Raw genomic sequence first — 23,613 nt, forward strand, 5'->3', positions numbered from 1 at the left:
TGGTCATATTTCCTACAAGACACTCTCAGATATGCCATGAGATGTCAAGCACAAAGGTTCTACATTCCATTCACCTGTTCTGCATTTTGTACACAATTCAATTTTAAGATGTTGTCCAACTCATTTAATTGTTCTTCAATTGAAAGATTTGTGAAATGAGATGCATGAAATTAGCGCAAGGATAATGAACCACAAAACAACAGCCTTGTTTCTCGAAAAATTTCAGCTCTGGAAAGACAAAAAGAGCCCGGTTAGCTCAGTCGGTAGAGCATGAGACTTTTAATCTCAGGGTCGTGGGTTCAAGTCCCACATTGGGCGTACAGCTCATCCTATGCAGCATATTCAGATACATACATAATGCATGCACAGTTTTGAATAGAATTTGTTTAAACTTGCAAAACAGGTCCACGGGATCATGGCGGTGCATTTGTATGTGGTCATACTTCCCACAAGACCTTCTCAGATTAGCTATGAGATGTCAAGCACAAAAGTTCTACATTCCATTCACCTGTTCTGCCTTTTGTACACAATTCAATTTTAAGATGTTGTCCAACTCACTTAATTGTTCTTCAATTAAAAGATTTGTGAAATGAGATGCATGAAATTAGCGCAAGAATAATGAACCACAAAACAACAGCCTTGTTTCTTGAAAAATTTCAGCCCTGGAAAGACAAAAAGAGCCCGGTTAGCTCAGTCGGTAGAGCATGAGACTCTTAATCTCAGGGTCGTGGGTTCGAGCCCCACATTGGGCGCAGAGCTTAATCTTTGGAGCTGTCTGTGGCAGTCTTTCCAATGCAAAGGTACTGTATGCCCAGTTTCAAATACAATTGGTATGAATTTGCCAAACAAGGCACCGGGATCATGACGGTGCATTTGTATGTGGTCATATTTCCTACAAGACACTCTCAGATATGCCATGAGATGTCAAGCACAAAGGTTCTACATTCCATTCACCTGTTCTGCATTTTGTACACAATTCAATTTTAAGATGTTGTCCAACTCATTTAATTGTTCTTCAATTGAAAGATTTGTGAAATGAGATGCATGAAATTAGCGCAAGGATAATGAACCACAAAACAACAGCCTTGTTTCTCGAAAAATTTCAGCTCTGGAAAGAGAAAAAGAGCCCGGTTAGCTCAGTCGGTAGAGCATGAGACTTTTAATCTCAGGGTCGTGGGTTCAAGTCCCACATTGGGCGTACAGCTCATCCTATGCAGCATATTCAGATTCATACATAATGCATGCAGAGTTTTGAATAGAATTTGTTTAAACTTGCAAAACAGGTCCACGGGATCATGGCGGTGCATTTGTATGTGGTCATACTTCCGACAAGACACTCTCAGATATGCCATGAGATGTCAAGCACAAAGGTTCTACATTCCATTGACCTGTTCTGCCTTTTGTACACAATTTAATTTTAAGATGTTGTCCAACTCATTTAATTGTTCTTCAATTGAAAGATTTGTGAAATGAGATGCATGAAATTAGCGCAAGGATAATGAACCACAAAACAACAGCCTTGTTTCTCGAAAAATTTCAGCTCTGGAAAGACAAAAAGAGCCCGGTTAGCTCAGTCGGTAGAGCATGAGACTTTTAATCTCAGGGTCGTGGGTTCAAGTCTCACATTGGGCGTACAGCTCATCCTATGCAGCATATTCAGATTCATACATAATGCATGCACAGTTTTGAACAGAATTTGTTTAAACTTGAAAAACAGGTCCACGGGATCATGGCGGTGCATTTGTATGTGGTCATACTTCCCACAAGACCTTCTCAGATTAGCTATGAGATGTCAAGCACAAAAGTTCTACATTCCATTCACCTGTTCTGCCTTTTGTACACAATTCAATTTTAAGATGTTGTCCAACTCACTTAATTGTTCTTCAATTAAAAGATTTGTGAAATGAGATGCATGAAATTAGCGCAAGAATAATGAACCACAAAACAACAGCCTTGTTTCTTGAAAAATTTCAGCTCTGGAAAGAGAAAAAGAGCCCGGTTAGCTCAGTCGGTAGAGCATGAGACTCTTAATCTCAGGGTCGTGGGTTCGAGCCCCACATTGGGCGCAGAGCTTAATCTTTGGAGCTGTCTGTGGCAGTCTTTCCAATGCAAAGGTACTGTATGCCCAGTTTCAAATACAATTGGTATGAATTTGCCAAACAAGGCACCGGGATCATGACGGTGCATTTGTATGTGGTCATATTTCCTACAAGACACTCTCAGATATGCCATGAGATGTCAAGCACAAAGGTTCTACATTCCATTGACCTGTTCTGCATTTTGTACACAATTCAATTTTAAGATGTTGTCCAACTCATTTAATTGTTCTTCAATTGAAAGATTTGTGAAATGAGATGCATGAAATTAGCGCAAGGATAATGAACCACAAAACAACAGCCTTGTTTCTCGAAAAATTTCAGCTCTGGAAAGACAAAAAGAGCCCGGTTAGCTCAGTCGGTAGAGCATGAGACTTTTAATCTCAGGGTCGTGGGTTCAAGTCCCACATTGGGCGTACAGCTCATCCTATGCAGCATATTCAGATTCATACATAATGCATGCACAGTTTTGAATAGAATTTGTTTAAACTTGCAAAACAGGTCCACGGGATCATGGCGGTGCATTTGTATGTGGTCATACTTCCGACAAGACACTCTCAGATATGCCATGAGATGTCAAGCACAAAGGTTCTACATTCCATTGACCTGTTCTGCCTTTTGTACACAATTTAATTTTAAGATGTTGTCCAACTCATTTAATTGTTCTTCAATTGAAAGATTTGTGAAATGAGATGCATGAAATTAGCGCAAGGATAATGAACCACAAAACAACAGCCTTGTTTCTCGAAAAATTTCAGCTCTGGAAAGACAAAAAGAGCCCGGTTAGCTCAGTCGGTAGAGCATGAGACTTTTAATCTCAGGGTCGTGGGTTCAAGTCTCACATTGGGCGTACAGCTCATCCTATGCAGCATATTCAGATTCATACATAATGCATGCACAGTTTTGAACAGAATTTGTTTAAACTTGAAAAACAGGTCCACGGGATCATGGCGGTGCATTTGTATGTGGTCATACTTCCCACAAGACCTTCTCAGATTAGCTATGAGATGTCAAGCACAAAAGTTCTACATTCCATTCACCTGTTCTGCCTTTTGTACACAATTCAATTTTAAGATGTTGTCCAACTCACTTAATTGTTCTTCAATTAAAAGATTTGTGAAATGAGATGCATGAAATTAGCGCAAGAATAATGAACCACAAAACAACAGCCTTGTTTCTTGAAAAATTTCAGCTCTGGAAAGAGAAAAAGAGCCTGGTTAGCTCAGTCGGTAGAGCATGAGACTCTTAATCTCAGGGTCGTGGGTTCGAGCCCCACATTGGGCGCAGAGCTTAATCTTTGGAGCTGTCTGTGGCAGTCTTTCCAATGCAAAGGTACTGTATGCCCAGTTTCAAATACAATTGGTATGAATTTGCCAAACAAGGCACCGGGATCATGACGGTGCATTTGTATGTGGTCATACTTCCCACAAGACCTTCTCAGATTAGCTATGAGATGTCAAGCACAAAAGTTCTACATTCCATTCACCTGTTCTGCCTTTTGTACACAATTCAATTTTAAGATGTTGTCCAACTCACTTAATTGTTCTTCAATTGAAAGATTTGTGAAATGAGATGCATGAAATTAGCGCAAGGATAATGAACCACAAAAGAACAGCCTTGTTTCTCGAAAAATTTCAGCTCTGGAAAGACAAAAAGAGCCCGGTTAGCTCAGTCGGTAGAGCATGAGACTTTTAATCTCAGGGTCGTGGGTTCAAGTCCCACATTGGGCGTACAGCTCATCCTATGCAACATATTCAGATACATACATAATGCATGCACATTTTTGAATAGAATTTGTTTAAACTTGCAAAACAGGTCCACGGGATCATGGCGGTGCATTTGTATGTGGTCATACTTCCCACAAGACCTTCTCAGATTAGCTATGAGATGTCAAGCACAAAAGTTCTACATTCCATTCACCTGTTCTGCCTTTTGTACACAATTCAATTTTAAGATGTTGTCCAACTCACTTAATTGTTCTTCAATTAAAAGATTTGTGAAATGAGATGCATGAAATTAGCGCAAGAATAATGAACCACAAAACAACAGCCTTGTTTCTTGAAAAATTTCAGCCCTGGAAAGACAAAAAGAGCCCGGTTAGCTCAGTCGGTAGAGCATGAGACTCTTAATCTCAGGGTCGTGGGTTCGAGCCCCACATTGGGCGCAGAGCTTAATCTTTGGAGCTGTCTGTGGCAGTCTTTCCAATGCAAAGGTACTGTATGCCCAGTTTCAAATACAATTGGTATGAATTTGCCAAACAAGGCACCGGGATCATGACGGTGCATTTGTATGTGGTCATATTTCCTACAAGACACTCTCAGATATGCCATGAGATGTCAAGCACAAAGGTTCTACATTCCATTGACCTGTTCTGCATTTTGTACACAATTCAATTTTAAGATGTTGTCCAACTCATTTAATTGTTCTTCAATTGAAAGATTTGTGAAATGAGATGCATGAAATTAGCGCAAGGATAATGAACCACAAAACAACAGCCTTGTTTCTCGAAAAATTTCAGCTCTGGAAAGACAAAAAGAGCCCGGTTAGCTCAGTCGGTAGAGCATGAGACTTTTAATCTCAGGGTCGTGGGTTCAAGTCCCACATTGGGCGTACAGCTCATCCTATGCAGCATATTCAGATACATACATAATGCATGCACAGTTTTGAATAGAATTTGTTTAAACTTGCAAAACAGGTCCACGGGATCATGGCGGTGCATTTGTATGTGGTCATACTTCCCACAAGACCTTCTCAGATTAGCTATGAGATGTCAAGCACAAAAGTTCTACATTCCATTGACCTGTTCTGCCTTTTGTACACAATTCAATTTTAAGATGTTGTCCAACTCACTTAATTGTTCTTCAATTAAAAGATTTGTGAAATGAGATGCATGAAATTAGCGCAAGAATAATGAACCACAAAACAACAGCCTTGTTTCTTGAAAAATTTCAGCCCTGGAAAGACAAAAAGAGCCCGGTTAGCTCAGTCGGTAGAGCATGAGACTCTTAATCTCAGGGTCGTGGGTTCGAGCCCCACATTGGGCGCAGAGCTTAATCTTTGGAGCTGTCTGTGGCAGTCTTTCCAATGCAAAGGTACTGTATGCCCAGTTTCAAATACAATTGGTATGAATTTGCCAAACAAGGCACCGGGATCATGACGGTGCATTTGTATGTGGTCATATTTCCTACAAGACACTCTCAGATATGCCATGAGATGTCAAGCACAAAGGTTCTACATTCCATTCACCTGTTCTGCATTTTGTACACAATTCAATTTTAAGATGTTGTCCAACTCATTTAATTGTTCTTCAATTGAAAGATTTGTGAAATGAGATGCATGAAATTAGCGCAAGGATAATGAACCACAAAACAACAGCCTTGTTTCTCGAAAAATTTCAGCTCTGGAAAGACAAAAAGAGCCCGGTTAGCTCAGTCGGTAGAGCATGAGACTTTTAATCTCAGGGTCGTGGGTTCAAGTCCCACATTGGGCGTACAGCTCATCCTATGCAGCATATTCAGATACATACATAATGCATGCACAGTTTTGAATAGAATTTGTTTAAACTTGCAAAACAGGTCCACGGGATCATGGCGGTGCATTTGTATGTGGTCATACTTCCCACAAGACCTTCTCAGATTAGCTATGAGATGTCAAGCACAAAAGTTCTACATTCCATTCACCTGTTCTGCCTTTTGTACACAATTCAATTTTAAGATGTTGTCCAACTCACTTAATTGTTCTTCAATTAAAAGATTTGTGAAATGAGATGCATGAAATTAGCGCAAGAATAATGAACCACAAAACAACAGCCTTGTTTCTTGAAAAATTTCAGCTCTGGAAAGAGAAAAAGAGCCCGGTTAGCTCAGTCGGTAGAGCATGAGACTCTTAATCTCAGGGTCGTGGGTTCGAGCCCCACATTGGGCGCAGAGCTTAATCTTTGGAGCTGTCTGTGGCAGTCTTTCCAATGCAAAGGTACTGTATGCCCAGTTTCAAATACAATTGGTATGAATTTGCCAAACAAGGCACCGGGATCATGACGGTGCATTTGTATGTGGTCATATTTCCGACAAGACACTCTCAGATATGCCATGAGATGTCAAGCACAAAGGTTCTACATTCCATTCACCTGTTCTGCATTTTGTACACAATTCAATTTTAAGATGTTGTCCAACTCATTTAATTGTTCTTCAATTGAAAGATTTGTGAAATGAGATGCATGAAATTAGCGCAAGGATAATGAACCACAAAACAACAGCCTTGTTTCTCGAAAAATTTCAGCTCTGGAAAGAGAAAAAGAGCCAGGTTAGCTCAGTCGGTAGAGCATGAGACTTTTAATCTCAGGGTCGTGGGTTCAAGTCCCACATTGGGCGTACAGCTCATCCTATGCAGCATATTCAGATTCATACATCATGCATGCACAGTTTTGAATAGAATTTGTTTAAACTTGCAAAACAGGTCCACGGGATCATGGCGGTGCATTTGTATGTGGTCATACTTCCGACAAGACACTCTCAGATATGCCATGAGATGTCAAGCACAAAGGTTCTACATTCCATTGACCTGTTCTGCCTTTTGTACACAATTCAATTTTAAGATGTTGTCCAACTCATTTAATTGTTCTTCAATTGAAAGATTTGTGAAATGAGATGCATGAAATTAGCGCAAGGATAATGAACCACAAAACAACAGCCTTGTTTCTCGAAAAATTTCAGGTCTGGAAAGACAAAAAGAGCCCGGTTAGCTCAGTCGGTAGAGCATGAGACTTTTAATCTCAGGGTCGTGGGTTCAAGTCCCACATTGGGCGTACAGCTCATCCTATGCAGCATATTCAGATACATACATAATGCATGCACAGTTTTGAATAGAATTTGTTTAAACTTGCAAAACAGGTCCACGGGATCATGGCGGTGCATTTGTATGTGGTCATACTTCCCACAAGACCTTCTCAGATTAGCTATGAGATGTCAAGCACAAAAGTTCTACATTCCATTCACCTGTTCTGCCTTTTGTACACAATTCAATTTTAAGATGTTGTCCAACTCACTTAATTGTTCTTCAATTAAAAGATTTGTGAAATGAGATGCATGAAATTAGCGCAAGAATAATGAACCACAAAACAACAGCCTTGTTTCTTGAAAAATTTCAGCTCTGGAAAGAGAAGAAGAGCCCGGTTAGCTCAGTCGGTAGAGCATGAGACTCTTAATCTCAGGGTCGTGGGTTCGAGCCCCACATTGGGCGCAGAGCTTAATCTTTGGAGCTGTCTGTGGCAGTCTTTCCAATGCAAAGGTACTGTATGCCCAGTTTCAAATACAATTGGTATGAATTTGCCAAACAAGGCAAATCATGACGGTGCATTTGTATGTGGTCATATTTCCTACAAGACACTCTCAGATATGCCATGAGATGTCAAGCACAAAGGTTCTACATTCCATTCACCTGTTCTGCCTTTTGTACACAATTCAATTTTAAGATGTTGTCCAACTCATTTAATTGTTCTTCAATTGAAAGATTTGTGAAATGAGATGCATGAAATTAGCGCAAGGATAATGAACCACAAAACAACAGCCTTGTTTCTCGAAAAATTTCAGCTCTGGAAAGACAAAAAGAGCCCGGTTAGCTCAGTCGGTAGAGCATGAGACTTTTAATCTCAGGGTCGTGGGTTCAAGTCCCACATTGGGCGTACAGCTCATCCTATGCAGCATATTCAGATTCATACATAATGCATGCACAGTTTTGAATAGAATTTGTTTAAACTTGCAAAACAGGTCCACGGGATCATGGCGGTGCATTTGTATGTGGTCATACTTCCGACAAGACACTCTCAGATATGCCATGAGATGTCAAGCACAAAGGTTCTACATTCCATTGACCTGTTCTGCCTTTTGTACACAATTCAATTTTAAGATGTTGTCCAACTCATTTAATTGTTCTTCAATTGAAAGATTTGTGAAATGAGATGCATGAAATTAGCGCAAGGATAATGAACCACAAAACAACAGCCTTGTTTCTCGAAAAATTTCAGCTCTGGAAAGACAAAAAGAGCCCGGTTAGCTCAGTCGGTAGAGCATGAGACTTTTAATCTCAGGGTCGTGGGTTCAAGTCCCACATTGGGCGTACAGCTCATCCTATGCAGCATATTCAGATACATACATAATGCATGCACAGTTTTGAATAGAATTTGTTTAAACTTGCAAAACAGGTCCACGGGATCATGGCGGTGCATTTGTATGTGGTCATACTTCCCACAAGACCTTCTCAGATTAGCTATGAGATGTCAAGCACAAAAGTTCTACATTCCATTCACCTGTTCTGCCTTTTGTACACAATTCAATTTTAAGATGTTGTCCAACTCACTTAATTGTTCTTCAATTAAAAGATTTGTGAAATGAGATGCATGAAATTAGCGCAAGAATAATGAACCACAAAACAACAGCCTTGTTTCTTGAAAAATTTCAGCTCTGGAAAGAGAAAAAGAGCCCGGTTAGCTCAGTCGGTAGAGCATGAGACTCTTAATCTCAGGGTCGTGGGTTCGAGCCCCACATTGGGCGCAGAGCTTAATCTTTGGAGCTGTCTGTGGCAGTCTTTCCAATGCAAAGGTACTGTATGCCCAGTTTCAAATACAATTGGTATGAATTTGCCAAACAAGGCACCGGGATCATGACGGTGCATTTGTATGTGGTCATATTTCCGACAAGACACTCTCAGATATGCCATGAGATGTCAAGCACAAAGGTTCTACATTCCATTCACCTGTTCTGCATTTTGTACACAATTCAATTTTAAGATGTTGTCCAACTCATTTAATTGTTCTTCAATTGAAAGATTTGTGAAATGAGATGCATGAAATTAGCGCAAGGATAATGAACCACAAAACAACAGCCTTGTTTCTCGAAAAATTTCAGCTCTGGAAAGACAAAAAGAGCCCGGTTAGCTCAGTCGGTAGAGCATGAGACTTTTAATCTCAGGGTCGTGGGTTCAAGTCCCACATTGGGCGTACAGCTCATCCTATGCAGCATATTCAGATTCATACATAATGCATGCACAGTTTTGAATAGAATTTGTTTAAACTTGCAAAACAGGTCCACGGGATCATGGCGGTGCATTTGTATGTGGTCATACTTCCGACAAGACACTCTCAGATATGCCATGAGATGTCAAGCACAAAGGTTCTACATTCCATTGACCTGTTCTGCCTTTTGTACACAATTCAATTTTAAGATGTTGTCCAACTCATTTAATTGTTCTTCAATTGAAAGATTTGTGAAATGAGATGCATGAAATTAGCGCAAGGATAATGAACCACAAAACAACAGCCTTGTTTCTCGAAAAATTTCAGCTCTGGAAAGACAAAAAGAGCCCGGTTAGCTCAGTCGGTAGAGCATGAGACTTTTAATCTCAGGGTCATGGGTTCAAGTCCCACATTGGGCGTACAGCTCATCCTATGCAGCATATTCAGATACATACATAATGCATGCACAGTTTTGAATAGAATTTGTTTAAACTTGCAAAACAGGTCCACGGGATCATGGCGGTGCATTTGTATGTGGTCATACTTCCCACAAGACCTTCTCAGATTAGCTATGAGATGTCAAGCACAAAAGTTCTACATTCCATTCACCTGTTCTGCCTTTTGTACACAATTCAATTTTAAGATGTTGTCCAACTCACTTAATTGTTCTTCAATTAAAAGATTTGTGAAATGAGATGCATGAAATTAGCGCAAGAATAATGAACCACAAAACAACAGCCTTGTTTCTTGAAAAATTTCAGCTCTGGAAAGAGAAAAAGAGCCCGGTTAGCTCAGTCGGTAGAGCATGAGACTCTTAATCTCAGGGTCGTGGGTTCGAGCCCCACATTGGGCGCAGAGCTTAATCTTTGGAGCTGTCTGTGGCAGTCTTTCCAATGCAAAGGTACTGTATGCCCAGTTTCAAATACAATTGGTATGAATTTGCCAAACAAGGCACCGGGATCATGACGGTGCATTTGTATGTGGTCATATTTCCTACAAGACACTCTCAGATATGCCATGAGATGTCAAGCACAAAGGTTCTACATTCCATTGACCTGTTCTGCCTTTTGTACACAATTCAATTTTAAGATGTTGTCCAACTCATTTAATTGTTCTTCAATTGAAAGATTTGTGAAATGAGATGCATGAAATTAGCGCAAGGATAATGAACCACAAAACAACAGCCTTGTTTCTCGAAAAATTTCAGCTCTGGAAAGACAAAAAGAGCCCGGTTAGCTCAGTCGGTAGAGCATGAGACTTTTAATCTCAGGGTCGTGGGTTCAAGTCCCACATTGGGCGTACAGCTCATCCTATGCAGCATATTCAGATTCATAGATAATGCATGCACAGTTTTGAATAGAATTTGTTTAAACTTGCAAAACAGGTCCACGGGATCATGGCGGTGCATTTGTATGTGGTCATACTTCCGACAAGACACTCTCAGATATGCCATGAGATGTCAAGCATGTAGCGGATTTGTATAATTATTATTATAATTAATCACTCGTTAAAAGGGGCACCACCGGACGTAAGATCCGGAAGTTATGATTATTCAATTAGGATTAATTAAATAACCATAACTCAATTAAATAGATTTGATTAAGGCAAATTTGATGAATCAGTCAAATATCTTTAGGCTCGTGGTTTCTAGGCGTCAGGGAACTTGTTAGTGTATTTAAACCAGAAATAAGGCACACACACACAGTTTGTCTATGATACTAACAGGCTATTTATTTAAACACATGGATTAAGTAACAATAGATATAGCGTCATGAAACATATGCACACATATAACGTCAAAGAGGTAGGTTAATTATGCTCAGTGAAGGTTAAATAGCGACTCAAACTCATGATGCAGCAGTGATGACTGAAAGTCTACTCCTAAATACTATGTAAAGCTACTCTGTCGATATTAATAACTATAGGGCAGTGGAGTTTAAAAGGTCAGCTACAATCTTTCACCAGCCTGTGTAGAATATGGAACCATAGCCCTACTTGTGCAGAAGACGTCGATCGTCAGCCCTGGAGTGGTTTTGGTCGCGAACTCAGCGGGGGTTTGGCCTCTCCCTCTCTGGGTTCAGCAATGCGGGCCCGGTTGACTGGCTTCGGCGGGTGGTGACTGGCTTCGGCGTGTGGTTCGGCTGAGTGGTTCTGCTGGCCTCGGGAGCTGCAGATGCCACTGGCGCTTCGTGGTGGATCACAGGCGGTGAAGAGACGATGTTGTGCGGCTGACTCAGTTATTCTTAGTACCTCAGTTCAGGCTGACCAGCACAGCCGAGGTATTTTATTCAATAAAAAGGTTCAGAGTGGTTCTCTTGAATTCAGCTTGAATTACTGAGAGAGAAAAGTCTTTTAGGCCGTGCTGAGCCTTGGAGATGCGGAGTCAGATGTGGTTTTCTGGCTGAGTCCGAAACGGACAAAGGTTGAAGCACGTGGGCTTTTAGAAAAAGATAAAAAGGTAAATAAACTACGCTGAGCTAATCAAAAAGGCAACGACGTCAACTGGAATACGACTGATTGGCTTGTAATAAAAAAATCGAAGATAACTGTGCAAAAAGGAAGAATGCTCTAAGCTGCGAAAATACTAAACAAAGGATTACGTACTAGAAAAAGTTTAAGAGGTTATAAACGAGCAGCAAGGAGCAAAACAAGTAAGCAAAGGAAAAAGAAACAAGAGAGAGAAATTTCAAAATCTGGCGCTTATGTATCAGGGGGATGGATCCCAGGAGATGGCTAAAGACAACGCCCAACATCCGGAGTGAAGGCTTTTCTCTCCTCCTTCGAGGTAGCAGGGAGGAGGGGTCGTCTCACTATTTTAATCGGAATACTAGGATTTAATTTTTAATATCTCATCACTGCTGTCTCATCAGCACGAGGGAAATAACATAATCCTTCACCCTAATACAGGCATACAGATACAAAATGGCATAACATTCGTAGATATTTTGGACTACAGTCCCACAATCAATTGAAACATGCATGTTCTTCCTAAATAAGATTATGCTGATTTTATGTTAGCAGAGGTAGCAAACTTTACTCATATCATATCTCCTGCATTCCTGTTGGATCTTAAACCTGTTTGTAGTTGCCAACAATGATAGTCATGCATGTCACACTCATATGGTATTTGTCGGGGTAACATAGGCATCAAAGAATTATAAAACAGAAATATAATGTTACAGAGATCACATTGTTCATTAGAAAAAAGGTTAACAGGTCATTTTAAAGTCATTTATCTTGATTGTCTGTTGCATTGAAGGAAGGCATAGAGTTCATTTGGAGTTTAGTGTAACAAGAGGATGATTCTCCTTAGAGTCACACATGGGTTCTGTTTTACCTCCCAGAACCCAGGGGATTTCACACGTAGGTCAAAAGGTCTCTGAAAAGGCCCCCTGGAGGGATGGAATGGGGGTGAAAAGTTTGTTGGGATCGTAAAAGCTCCCATCCTTTTGCCCATCTCCTACTTCGTGACAGGAGAGGGGGTGAAGGAAAACAAACCAGCTCCTTCATATATTTGAATTATCAGTTTACTGCCCCTTTTTCAGGGCATCAAAGCATTCCATTGTTGAGAACTTGCTATGGATCAGTCCTCATGCTACATTCCCCCACTTTGATTGGCGACTGCTGGTCCAAGGGTCGTCGAATCAATTGATGAGGGCATGGTGGGCTGATGAAGAAGGGTTAGCTGGTGCACATTGTTACAACAGACTGGTGATTGCTAAATACCTATTCTTAAGGTTCGACCTCGGTGAGCTCTGAGGTGGGAACAACACTAAACTTAAAGAGAGAAAACAAAAAGTAGTTAACTGAGGGTATAGGCATTACTAATACTAACACACTACATCTATTGTGCTAAATCTAAGTTTCTATAGGGTTGGTTGGTGTTAGTCGACATCAGTTGGGGAGGTTAATGTCTGTAAGGTCAAGTACGGCAGATTGGGGGGACTTCCTCGGGATCGATTACCACCAAGTCACCCGTGGTCGTCCCGTTAGGTTGGCGTCTGCGTCGAGGTAATTTGTTAAGTCGGTCAGTGCACCTAGCAACCTGGTATTGAAGGTGTCTGTAACGTTTGAGGAACAGGAAGGTTATGACAAATACTAAGAGGTATCCTAGGCCGACGGATGCGGCAATCGCGCTGTCAGGAGAGGACCAAGCATATGTGAGGGGTTGAATGGGTCTTCTAGACCTAACTTCCATCTCCTGCAGCATATCATCGATGGGGGTCACATCTACTGTCTGTGGGCCTTCAAACTGTAATTTAGTCAGAGTCTGTTCGTCAAACTTCAGGGCATGCTTACTGAAAAAGTCGGAGACTTCTATGTTGCTATTGTATTGATCAGATGGTAGGTGGTAGAGTGCTACGTCATTAATATGTAGTATGGACCCTTCGGGGACATTAATCCATAGGGCCTGGCTAAGTAGCTCAACCTGAACTGAAGTGTCATGTTGTTCGTAGGTCAACGTGGCTGTTTTCGCTGGAGTACTAACTAGCCAACGATTTCCTACGATTTCTACCTGAGTCGTAGTGACCTCATGTCGGGGAGTGACGGTCGTGGGACACTGGGAGTTCTTGGTCATCGTCTGGAGTCCACAGATACTACCCGTACTATCCTGCATAAAGGGTTTGCTGGGGCAGAGGTAGTGGATGTCTTTGGTCAGGGTGCACATACGAAGGTTAGGGACTAAGTACAAATCTGGGTCATTGTCATGATAGGCTATCACTTGGGGCGTATGCACTTTAACATGCACGTCTCCTTGCCAAAGTCCTACGTTCACTACGTCTTTTAGTCGGTAGATGTGTTCGGGTGAGACTATGGGCAGGTTGATGATAAAGGCCACTTCTCTGGCTTCTGGGTCAACATAGAGGGGGACAGAGCTACCTAAGGTGTATGCTAGGTGTGCTTGTAGGGGAGTAATTACTTCAGAAGTGGCCTCGGCTAAAATTTCTTCTACTAAGGAAAGGGGAACTAGATACGGGGGAATCCTGCCAGTAGCCAAACTATCCACTGACGAACCGGTATCTCTCAGCAGGTCTGCCATCAACATAGTGACCAACTGTGTATGAGCCTGATCCACCTCTAGGATGTTCAATAAGGTGCTGACTGTACCTAAGGTTTTACTCAAGGTGTTGCTTACAGTGTTTACTACCAAAATGGTTCCTTGCAGGGTCTTGCCAAACTTTTGTAAATCTTCCTGTTGTTCGTTTATCTGTTCTTGGATCAGGGGAATCTCGGTCTGTAGTTCACCTATGTGTCTCCGGACCGTGGCCAGTTGGACTGAGTTAACTGCAGAGACTCCTAAACTAAACAGAGAACCTACAGTCGCAGCTGCGGCTAGCAGAGTTCCGATAAACCTTTTTTCCCTTTTGCTAGTACCACTTAACTCTGATTGAGTGATAGTAAATTTCTGCAGCTGTTGCAACATGTGGGTAATATCGGCCTTGGCGTGACCCATGGCTTCCGAATTCCATTTCTGACCAGCCCAGGAGGTCAATTTAGTCGTAGTGGGAATGTTTGTCTTACATACCGTCTCGGGGTCGAACCTGACAAACACCTTCTGGGTGTGCAGGCGACAGTTTGTAATTAGGAGTCCGGGTTGTTCTTTGAGAACAATGCCGGAATTTGGTCCTGGCTCCACGGTTTCAGGTCTCGCAGGAACCAGGCCAATGGTCAACAGGGAAAACAGCAGCCACATCATCCTGGTGGAAAGGACAGACATGGTTATAGGATTTTCCTCGACTAGGACAATGACACACTGCTGAGGGAACTGACAAATTAATTATTGCAACCCCCACTTAGTGTTTGACTCGTAAAGGGGGTTTACAGATGTAATCCAAAACATTCAAGAGACAACAGTTCTATTGAGAGAGAGTGTTACCTGTACCCAGGAATAGGAGTCTATTCCTTACCACGTATTGAGCTGTAGGGAGTTAGAAGGACTGTAAAGTGAAAAATGTGATGTTACTGATTATATGGGTCGCTTAGTACCGTTGCTTGCGTCTATTTGTTAGTAAACGGTACCTGCTTTGGTTGCGTTTTTTCTATTTAGGACTTAACTGGGACATGGTGGTCCCCTGCAAGTCCCATGGGGGTTTTGTGTGGTTTGATCTGATTGCGATGGACCCATTTAAGGACCGATTCCCGTTTGCCGTCGTTAACTTTAATTTGATATACGACGGGGGAGAGCTTTTCGGTGATGACATAGGGTCCTGACCAGCGGGGGAGGAGCTTGCGGGCTCTCTTCCCTGTCCCGGTGCTAGATGATCCAACGGGTTGAGCAAAGATGTAGTACCACACTTTGTCCCCCACTTGGAGTTCATTGTACGACGCCTTTTTGTCGTAATAGGCTTTCCGCCCTTCCGCGCTCTCGTTTAAGTGTTTCTGCGCGAAGGCGAAAGTGACTCGGAGATGTTTGTGGAGGTCGGTCATGTATTGCTGAGTGGTGTACGCAGTTGCAATGTTCGCCTCGCCGGGTTGGTATAGCAGGTGTAGGGGTAGAGTCATTCGCCTGCCCGTCATCATTTCGAATGGAGAGACCCCGGTCGCTTCGTGTTTGGTTGCCCGAATGGCCATTAGAGCTAACGGCAGTTTGACATCCCAGTCTTTATGGTTGGCAGCCACGTATTTCTTTAGGATGCCTACCACCGTTCGGTTTGCTCGTTCTACTTGGCCAGATGCCTGCGGATGGTAGCTTACATGTACGTTAGCTTTCACCCCCAGAGTTTGCCAAAGTAGTTGCATGACCTCCCCAGTGAAATGTGTGCCTCTATCAGAGTTGACGCGACTGGGGAGGCCGAACCTTGAGAAGACATGGTTCATTAGCAAGTAGGCGGTTGTCTGGGCTGTGTCGTTCGGTGCGGGTAGACATTCCAGCCATTTCGTGAATGCACATGTGACAGTGAGGAAGTATTTGTTTCCTCGGCTTGACTTGGTCAGGGGTCCTACCCAGTCGATTTGTAGATCTGACCAAGGGAAGGTGATGCCCCTACTCTGCAGGGGTGCTCTGTGTTTGGGATTGGTTGGCTGGAATTGACAACAGACCAAGCAGCCTTTGATGTAGTCTGCTATATCTTTCCGCATGTGTGGCCAGTACGCTACTTCCTTTAGTGCGTTATATGTGGCTGTGTTCCCTTTGTGGCCCATACATGGCGAGTCATGGGCATACATGAGCATCACCCCCCTGTGGTGACGAGGGACCACGAATGCAAGAGAGTTGGGTGCGTCGGCAGCATACGCCAAGATGCCCTTGACGGTTTTCAGACTGGCGCGTACATTGAAAAGTGCCTGCAAGTCGGGGGTAGACGAAAAGTCGTCCTCCGAGAAGGTGGTGGCAGAGGGGTCAGACAAGAACGCAATCATTGACCGAATGGCTGGATCAGCCACCTGCAAGGACACAAGATCGGAGTCAGTCAGGGCCGAGGCAAGAGAGACCACCGCCGATGTGGGCGGATCGTCAGAGGGCGTGACCTGTGACGCGGCGCATGAGCGCGTTATTGCACAGACCATGGGTTTGGGTGGGAGGGTCTGAAGTTCTGCGTCCGAGCAGGAAGCAGCCTCAAAGGACCAGGGTGTGCCGCCTGTGGCACCCTGCTTGGCCAGGGTATCAGCCAAGTCGTTAAGCTGTTTGTCTTGTCCCGGCACCCGAGAGTGGCCTCTAACCTTTTTCCAATATATTTGAAGGTCATGCGTGGACACGAGGTGGTCGCATGCCAAGAACAACTCCCTGTGTTTGACAGGTTTCCCGTTAGAAGTGGTGAAGTGGTTGCACTTCCAGATCGGGAGGTGGCAAGAGAAACTGAGGCGTGCATAATTTGAGTCAGTGCAGATCAGCAGAGTTTTGATACCATACTTGACAGTCAGTTGAAGGGTGATGAGGATTCCCGCGATTTCAGCATATTGGGATGACTGTGGCCCTAGCCTGAATTGCAGCGGTGTGCTGGGAACGTCATTTAGCCATGCAATGCCTACGCCAGCTTGAATCTCTTTTTCGTGGTGAAAAGAGCATCCATCCACGTATGCTGTGACCATGTCTTTGCAGATGTTTTGGTCAAAGTAGTGGTGGTTGGGTGAGCTGGGTGGTGGTGGGGCGCAGCTCGGCGTTGTGTTCGCAGGCAGGTCCCCGGTGCAACGTTGGCACGCTGCCAGCCCGGTGCCCAAAGGAATCTTGTGATTCTGCGCATAGCGCACTTCTACGTCGAAGCTTTGGAGCGCCATTAGCCATGAGGCCACGCGGGCATTGGTCACCACACCGTCTCTGAGGCGCTGACTGTTGAGAAAAGTTACAGGCTGGTGGTGGGTTTCCACAATGACTTTTTGGCCCCCAAGGTAGTTGGAGAAATGTTTGACAGCCCATATCGTACTCAGTAGTGCCTTTTCGCAATCTGTGTACTTGAGTTCGGGGCCCGCCAATGTTTTGCTGGCATAGGCCACCACCCGTCTGTCTTGGTCATGTATCTGGTACAGCCCAGCACTCAGACAGTGTTCTGAGAACCCTATTTGAAGGTAGAACTGTTTGTCGCAGTCCGGGTATGACAGGCATGGGGCTGTGCACAACTTATCTTTCAGTGCCTGCATCGCACGTTCCTGTGCTGTGGTCCAGCAGAATGGTGTGTCCTTTTTCAAGAGCTCAGTCAGCGGTTTGGCTAGATCGGCATAGTTCTCAATGAACTGGCGGGAGTAATTGCATACTCCCAAGAAACTGCGAAGTTCAGAGATGTTAGTTGGAGCTTTGATGTTGGCGATTCCCTGAATACGGTTTACTTGTGGTTCAACCCCTTGTGAGCTCACAAGGAGGCCAACGTAATCAACTTTGGTTCGACACCATTGACATTTGGGGAGCGAGATTTTTGCTCCGGCCTCCGTCAGTTGTGTAAGGACGTGGTCTATCTCGTGGATGTGAGCTTCCAGCGTAGGATGTCGCATGAGGATATCGTCAACGTAGATAAGGGTGCCTCGACTGCGGGCGTCGGGGCATGCCTTGTTCAAGAAGATGTTGAATTCTGCCGGGGAATTGGCGTAACCGAAAGGGCACCTGGTAAAGGTGTATTGTCGGTTTGCAAAGGTGAACGCCAGTTTGTATTGATCGGAGGCATTTACAGGGATCGTCCAGAACCCTGATGCTACGTCAAGAGTTGAAAAGTACTGGGCATTCCTGACTTTAGGAAGCTCCTGTTCTAGCTGAGTCATGGGCCATCTGGATAGGGGAACCTGTTGGTTGAGTCGGCGATAGTCAATAGTGAGACGCCATTTATCATTAGGTTTCATTACCGGCCATAGTGGTGCCGAGTAAGTGCTATTGCAGGGCCGTATGATCTTCTTCAGTAGCAGGTTGTCTATGATTTCCTGAACAGGCTCATAGGACGCTATAGGGATTTTATATTGACGCACGAACGTTGGGGGTACATTAGGAGGAGTAGGGATGTGTACTTCGTGGATGGACGTCAAGCCACAGTCCAATGAATCCTCTGCAAAAGATGATTGGTATTTCTTCAAAACCTTACGGAGTTGATCGCGTTCCTGCTCGTCTTTGAGGGCATCAGCGGCCGTTACCACTTGTTCTAACTGGGCGTCGAAATCCAGTTTTGACTGTTTCTCCGTCTCCGGTTGTGGTTCGGAGGGTAAAGGGGGTGCTCCGCTAGGGGAAGATACGGACAAAACATCCACCGTTTGGAGGGTGATGTGGTTCTCGTCCGTGATGTCGACCCGAGCGATGGAGGTTGGGTCAAAGGCCAAGGCAGGGAAGAGGGCAATGGCCTTTGAAGGCTTAGTGAATGCCACCTTAGCTTCTGGGTCGCTGATGAGTAAGGAAGTAGGGATCTCCCCAATCACTGGGATTCCTAGTTCAAAGTCGTGGAACTTGGTGCTGATGAGCCACCCCAATGGTGTAGACTTTGGGATAAGGATGGTTCCTGAGGTGCTGTTTTGCACCATTAAGAAGGTTGACCGGGAGTCCAGTTCCAGCAAGGGTGTGGCTTCGACAGAGAGCCCAAGATCGAAGAAAAATGGAGAAGGTTGGAAGAAGACTTTGGAATGACTAAGCCGTTGGCCCGGTTGCAGGTGGATGCGTATAGCTGCACCTTTGGTGAGGGCCGGGACAGTCACCGGTTGACTGTTAGCTACCTGGCAAACTTCCGGAATCAGTTGCCCGGACTTCAGGGTTTCAAAGTCAAAGAAGGTAGGTTCGCACTGTGTTTCCACGAGCGACCAAACGACATTGTTGACAGTGTCCAGCTGTGCGCCCAACCTGACCAGGACATCGCTCCCAATGTATAAGGGGCATGGCAGGTTGGGAATGACAAGGAAAGGATGGGTTATTTCTCTCTTGTTCCATCGCATTGTCAAGGCGCATACGCCCTTGGCGTTCAACGTGGCCCTTGGGAGAGGGTCGGTAGGAAAGCGAATGGCTTTGTGTACCAGTTGAAGGTCAGGTATGGTCTTTGAGAGTGTATCGTACAGCTCTGCACTGATGGCCGATCTATCAGCCCATAGAGCAAGGATTACCTCGTCCACATGCGTGTTTCCCAGGTGTACACCTTCCTCCACCAGGGGGCGGTATTCATCGGTCGAGGTTGATGGGCTCAGTTTGCAGAGGAGATTTTCTCGCTGCAGGACCTCATTTGGTGGCCACGAGGGCGCCGACGAGGCATCAGCCTCCAGTCGGGTGGCTTCAAGGACATAGCATTGTGGTGCAGTGGGAGGTTCGTGAGAGAAAGGAAGTGGTTGGCGAACCTGGGCCCACATCACTAGTCGCTTGTAATCGATCAGTGGTTCGAACCGATCAAGAAAGTCTTGGCCAAGGAGGAAGGGGATATGGTCAAGATTTGACACATACACCGGATGAGTGAGACTCATTGGACCTATGGTTATGTGTATCAAGGCCATGGCCGTAAGAGTGGTTCCCTCAGGGGAGTATGGTTGAATCTTCAAAGCACAAGATTGGAGTTTTAGAATCTTACCGGAGCGATGCGTGAGCGTTCGCAACTGGTTAAAGAGTGAGGTTGATATCAAGGTGATATCGGCTGCTGAATCAATCAGTGCTTCATGTTCCAGAGTGTCTTCCAGCTTTAAGGAAAGGTAGAACTTCTTGGCGACCCCCCTTTTCGTTAAGTGGCCCAAGAATTGTTGAACCGGTGGTTCAACAGGGAAGATGTTCGGGTCGTCCTGGGGCGGCAGATCTCGGGGGCTAAGCTGGACAACCAACACAGCGCTGGGGGAAGGAGGTGTTGCATTCCCCTCGCTGTCTGGGTCAGGCTCCTCTGAGGTTGGAGTTGGCGCGGTCTCCCAGGCTGGGGCCGGCTCTTCCCCTTTGGGGTTTTTAGATGGGGAGTTAAGATCGTCGGTTGTGACCGTGTCCGGTTTAACCGACGATATGGTGAGGAGGTCAGCCTTGTCTTTGGGTTTTTCTTGCCTTTTCTGGCGAATGCGTCGAATCATTTCGACTTCTTCTTGGCTGAGGTCGGAGGTATTGAGTTTTACCTCATCCTCCTGTCTCGTGCTTTCTCTGAGTGTTTCCTGTTTGGGCGGCTGCAAGGGCCGTCTGTCGCGTGGGGCAAAATCCCGACGTCTGGGGTGTCCTCTCTCTTGGTCATCACGAAACCTAGAGCTCTCGGGGAAAGAGACCGAGCTTCGATGGGGGTTTGGGTCCCTGGAGTATCGTTTTGATTCATTCCTTGGGTAACCCCGCGATCGGTTGGGCCAGGCTGGTCTGTTTTGGCTCTCGAATGGTTGTGGCCCGGACTGGTTTGGTCTTCCTTTGGATGGGGGCTCTGGGGAAGGGCGTACAACCTTGTGTTGGTGTATTTCACCCGGGGCTCCCTCCAGCTCCAAGGACAAGGGTTTAGTGTCAAGGGCCAAGACTGAATTTGGCTCCTGGGTTTTAGACTGGTATTGTCTTTGTTTTTCGAAACCCAGACTTGCAAGTTCGCGCAGCTGCTGTATGGTGGCGGTGCGCGGGTTTGCCATGACTCCAAGATGATGGCTAGTGCCAGGGTGGAGGTTTTGGATGAAGAGGGTTTTGAAGTTCAAGTCTTCCTCCATCTCGGGCTCGTTTCTGGAACCAAAATAGGCCTGAAGAAGGCGTTGGTAGAACTGTGAAGGGGGCTCATTTCGCCCCTGTTTGGTGATCATGGCGACGCTTAAGCCAGATCGTGAGATGGGGTCTGAGAACTCCTTCTCTAGGGCCTGTCTAAGCAGGGCATAATCCCTCCTGACGTGGTCGGGCTGTCGCTCGAGGAACCTGTTGACAATGCTGTTGGAAGTCACCTTGATGAGATATATACGGTGGTCCGACGTCGCGTCGGGAACGTCTCGCAAATAGAACTCGATGTCCTTCAAGTACATGGCGATGTCATGAGAACCACTGGGACTGGGTTCAAAGCGTGATATATTGCGCGCAATCTTATCGAGGTCCCTGTCCGAGGGGCCTCGAGCCCGAGGATAGTCTTGCGGAGTATAGGCACGCAGACGGGAAGACCCTTCTGGGTGCAAGGAATATCTGTTAGCTCCAAGAGGAGTTGGTGTGTATGGTGCGGAGTACGATGGTAAACCCCTACCATGGTCTCTCCAGACAGGAGGGTCTTGAGACGTCTCCCTGTGGGGAGTCTCGACGAACACGTTTCGTCGGGTCCGATTTACTTCAAGAGAATATGGCGGTTCTTCTTTGGGTGTACACCCTTCAACCTGCTGGTTATTCCGTTGTTGGAGGGCTTCTTCGGCTTCGTTCCGGGCACGGTTCAGCTCTAGTTGGAGCTGGTGGTTTTCTTCATCTATGCCCTTCACGTCCAGCTCGTAGACTTGGTTTTGGTAGCGTAAGATATCTACTGTTTTCGTGGCTTGGCGAAGCGCGGCTTGAGACTCATCGTAGCCTTTACTTACCTCTCCAAGCTGTGTTTCGGCCTTCTTTAGCTCTTTGTCGCTAAGGAAGAGCGTGTCTGCTAGCCTAGCGTTCTTCGACTTCCATTCCTCCTTCTCATGCGCCCATTCCTCCCTTTCAGCCATGAGTCCCGACAATTGAGTGGTTAGTTTCTGTTCGCGGGCATGGGCGTGTTCCAGGGATAGGTGAGAACTATCCAGCAGCTGTCGGATCGTGTCTCTCTCACTTCTCGCCTCTTGGAGTTGTTGGTTGCGAGTGGCTAACGCACTTTTGGCTTGTTCAGCCTGTCCGTGGGCGTGTCGGACTTGGGCTACTGTGATGAGAGCTATTTGCCCTAACACTTTAAGTAACGCTTTGTCTTTGGGTGGTTTGGCCGAATTCTCCTGGATCAAGGTGTTCAATGTCGACTCGAGGATCGGCGGTGCAGCTTCTAGTAGGCCAGTAGCTTGGCCAGGCATTATATTTTCTGTGATTTCTATTAGCAAGTGCTCTAGGCGGTCTAGAGGGTCTGCCATGGTGGAGTCCTCGGAGGTGGACGTGGTGTCCAAGGTTAACTCCTCAGTTTCAGACATGAGGTTGATTTGGTTAAATCAATTGATGTCCTGGATTAGTTTCGTCAAGTTAATCGACGGCAATTGGATTAGAGTAACTTCTAAGGTACAAAAATAACTTGCTTTGGATGTACAAATTAAAGTTGTGACCTGTGTGTTATCTTTGCTGTTTAATTATCAGGCTAGTGAGGGTTATCGTTTTCTGCTGAGTTTACAATAACACGCAACACAGAACAAACTAAAAAAAAAACAAACAGACCAAGAGGCTGAAGGGATGTTAACCTTACAGTTCTATGGGGATTGGCCTATTAGCTGATCACCTTTGCTGTGTTAAGATGTATCCTTTTAGTTTTGACAATTAAACTCTTAATTTTATTGTTGTTTGTTTTAGTAGTAACTGTAGGTAACAAGTTCTATTCCTGATAAATAGTTGTACTATTAAGTTATGCTAATAAACAAGTATGTCTGGTTTGTTATGTGTACAGTTACTGTCTAGTTACCTTTAGGAATAAGGGAAGAGAGAGAAAAGAACAAAAATTCAATGAGAGAAACAAACACAAAAAAAAAAATTCTTTTTTTTTTTCAATCAAATAAATTGAAATAAAAATTATTTTAATTAATTTCTTTTTCGAGTAATAAACAAAATCTGTCTTCAATTAAATAAAAATAAAAATTTTAATCAAAATTTTTTTTTTATTTTATTTTAATTGATAAAATTTTTCGAATTATAAACCAAATTTGTTTTCCATTCAATGTAGAAGTGACCAGGAACAGTTAGTACATCTGAGGTGAACAGCGGAAAAATCTTTTAGAATTAAGTTTGGAGCTAATGATACTAAACAGCAGTTAATTTTATTGAGCTAAGGGAATTACACTGTGAACATGAGATTGTCTTACAATAGTGATTATACTATGTATTAATCTTAAACAAGTTTCAGGTAATTAGAATTTAGAGGAGAAAATTATGTTACTCAATCAATTACTGTCAATTTTAACTTGATTTGAATGTATTGGTTACAATTTTATAAGCCTCTTATGACGGATGAAGGTTTGCATAAAAGGGACATTCAAATTCAGTTAACCAAA

The 23,613-nt window shown here is 44.4% G+C and overlaps 20 non-coding genes across 20 annotated transcripts; all 20 read left to right on the forward strand.

Annotated features, from left to right (window-relative positions):
* Nucleotides 1-245: 245 nt before the first annotated feature.
* Nucleotides 246-318, forward strand: trnak-uuu (transfer RNA lysine (anticodon UUU)). The gene has a single exon. It is a non-coding gene; the product is annotated as a tRNA-Lys (tRNA).
* Nucleotides 319-679: 361 nt separating this feature from the next.
* Nucleotides 680-752, forward strand: trnak-cuu (transfer RNA lysine (anticodon CUU)). Its single transcript has one exon. It is a non-coding gene; the product is annotated as a tRNA-Lys (tRNA).
* A 373-nt stretch (nucleotides 753-1,125) lies between these two features.
* Nucleotides 1,126-1,198, forward strand: trnak-uuu (transfer RNA lysine (anticodon UUU)). Its single transcript has one exon. It is a non-coding gene; the product is annotated as a tRNA-Lys (tRNA).
* Nucleotides 1,199-1,993: 795 nt separating this feature from the next.
* On the forward strand, nucleotides 1,994-2,066 carry trnak-cuu (transfer RNA lysine (anticodon CUU)). The gene has a single exon. It is a non-coding gene; the product is annotated as a tRNA-Lys (tRNA).
* A 373-nt stretch (nucleotides 2,067-2,439) lies between these two features.
* On the forward strand, nucleotides 2,440-2,512 carry trnak-uuu (transfer RNA lysine (anticodon UUU)). The gene has a single exon. It is a non-coding gene; the product is annotated as a tRNA-Lys (tRNA).
* Nucleotides 2,513-3,307: 795 nt separating this feature from the next.
* Nucleotides 3,308-3,380, forward strand: trnak-cuu (transfer RNA lysine (anticodon CUU)). The gene has a single exon. It is a non-coding gene; the product is annotated as a tRNA-Lys (tRNA).
* Nucleotides 3,381-3,753: 373 nt separating this feature from the next.
* trnak-uuu (transfer RNA lysine (anticodon UUU)) lies at nucleotides 3,754-3,826 on the forward strand. The gene has a single exon. It is a non-coding gene; the product is annotated as a tRNA-Lys (tRNA).
* A 361-nt stretch (nucleotides 3,827-4,187) lies between these two features.
* Nucleotides 4,188-4,260, forward strand: trnak-cuu (transfer RNA lysine (anticodon CUU)). The gene has a single exon. It is a non-coding gene; the product is annotated as a tRNA-Lys (tRNA).
* Nucleotides 4,261-4,633: 373 nt separating this feature from the next.
* trnak-uuu (transfer RNA lysine (anticodon UUU)) lies at nucleotides 4,634-4,706 on the forward strand. Its single transcript has one exon. It is a non-coding gene; the product is annotated as a tRNA-Lys (tRNA).
* A 361-nt stretch (nucleotides 4,707-5,067) lies between these two features.
* trnak-cuu (transfer RNA lysine (anticodon CUU)) lies at nucleotides 5,068-5,140 on the forward strand. Its single transcript has one exon. It is a non-coding gene; the product is annotated as a tRNA-Lys (tRNA).
* Nucleotides 5,141-5,513: 373 nt separating this feature from the next.
* Nucleotides 5,514-5,586, forward strand: trnak-uuu (transfer RNA lysine (anticodon UUU)). Its single transcript has one exon. It is a non-coding gene; the product is annotated as a tRNA-Lys (tRNA).
* A 361-nt stretch (nucleotides 5,587-5,947) lies between these two features.
* On the forward strand, nucleotides 5,948-6,020 carry trnak-cuu (transfer RNA lysine (anticodon CUU)). Its single transcript has one exon. It is a non-coding gene; the product is annotated as a tRNA-Lys (tRNA).
* Nucleotides 6,021-6,827: 807 nt separating this feature from the next.
* trnak-uuu (transfer RNA lysine (anticodon UUU)) lies at nucleotides 6,828-6,900 on the forward strand. The gene has a single exon. It is a non-coding gene; the product is annotated as a tRNA-Lys (tRNA).
* A 361-nt stretch (nucleotides 6,901-7,261) lies between these two features.
* On the forward strand, nucleotides 7,262-7,334 carry trnak-cuu (transfer RNA lysine (anticodon CUU)). The gene has a single exon. It is a non-coding gene; the product is annotated as a tRNA-Lys (tRNA).
* A 369-nt stretch (nucleotides 7,335-7,703) lies between these two features.
* trnak-uuu (transfer RNA lysine (anticodon UUU)) lies at nucleotides 7,704-7,776 on the forward strand. The gene has a single exon. It is a non-coding gene; the product is annotated as a tRNA-Lys (tRNA).
* Nucleotides 7,777-8,137: 361 nt separating this feature from the next.
* trnak-uuu (transfer RNA lysine (anticodon UUU)) lies at nucleotides 8,138-8,210 on the forward strand. The gene has a single exon. It is a non-coding gene; the product is annotated as a tRNA-Lys (tRNA).
* Nucleotides 8,211-8,571: 361 nt separating this feature from the next.
* trnak-cuu (transfer RNA lysine (anticodon CUU)) lies at nucleotides 8,572-8,644 on the forward strand. Its single transcript has one exon. It is a non-coding gene; the product is annotated as a tRNA-Lys (tRNA).
* A 373-nt stretch (nucleotides 8,645-9,017) lies between these two features.
* Nucleotides 9,018-9,090, forward strand: trnak-uuu (transfer RNA lysine (anticodon UUU)). The gene has a single exon. It is a non-coding gene; the product is annotated as a tRNA-Lys (tRNA).
* A 795-nt stretch (nucleotides 9,091-9,885) lies between these two features.
* Nucleotides 9,886-9,958, forward strand: trnak-cuu (transfer RNA lysine (anticodon CUU)). Its single transcript has one exon. It is a non-coding gene; the product is annotated as a tRNA-Lys (tRNA).
* A 373-nt stretch (nucleotides 9,959-10,331) lies between these two features.
* trnak-uuu (transfer RNA lysine (anticodon UUU)) lies at nucleotides 10,332-10,404 on the forward strand. The gene has a single exon. It is a non-coding gene; the product is annotated as a tRNA-Lys (tRNA).
* Nucleotides 10,405-23,613: the final 13,209 nt, after the last annotated feature.

Source organism: Scomber japonicus, chromosome 16 (assembly GCF_027409825.1).
Source record: "Scomber japonicus isolate fScoJap1 chromosome 16, fScoJap1.pri, whole genome shotgun sequence".
Lineage (NCBI taxonomy): Eukaryota > Metazoa > Chordata > Actinopteri > Scombriformes > Scombridae > Scomber > Scomber japonicus.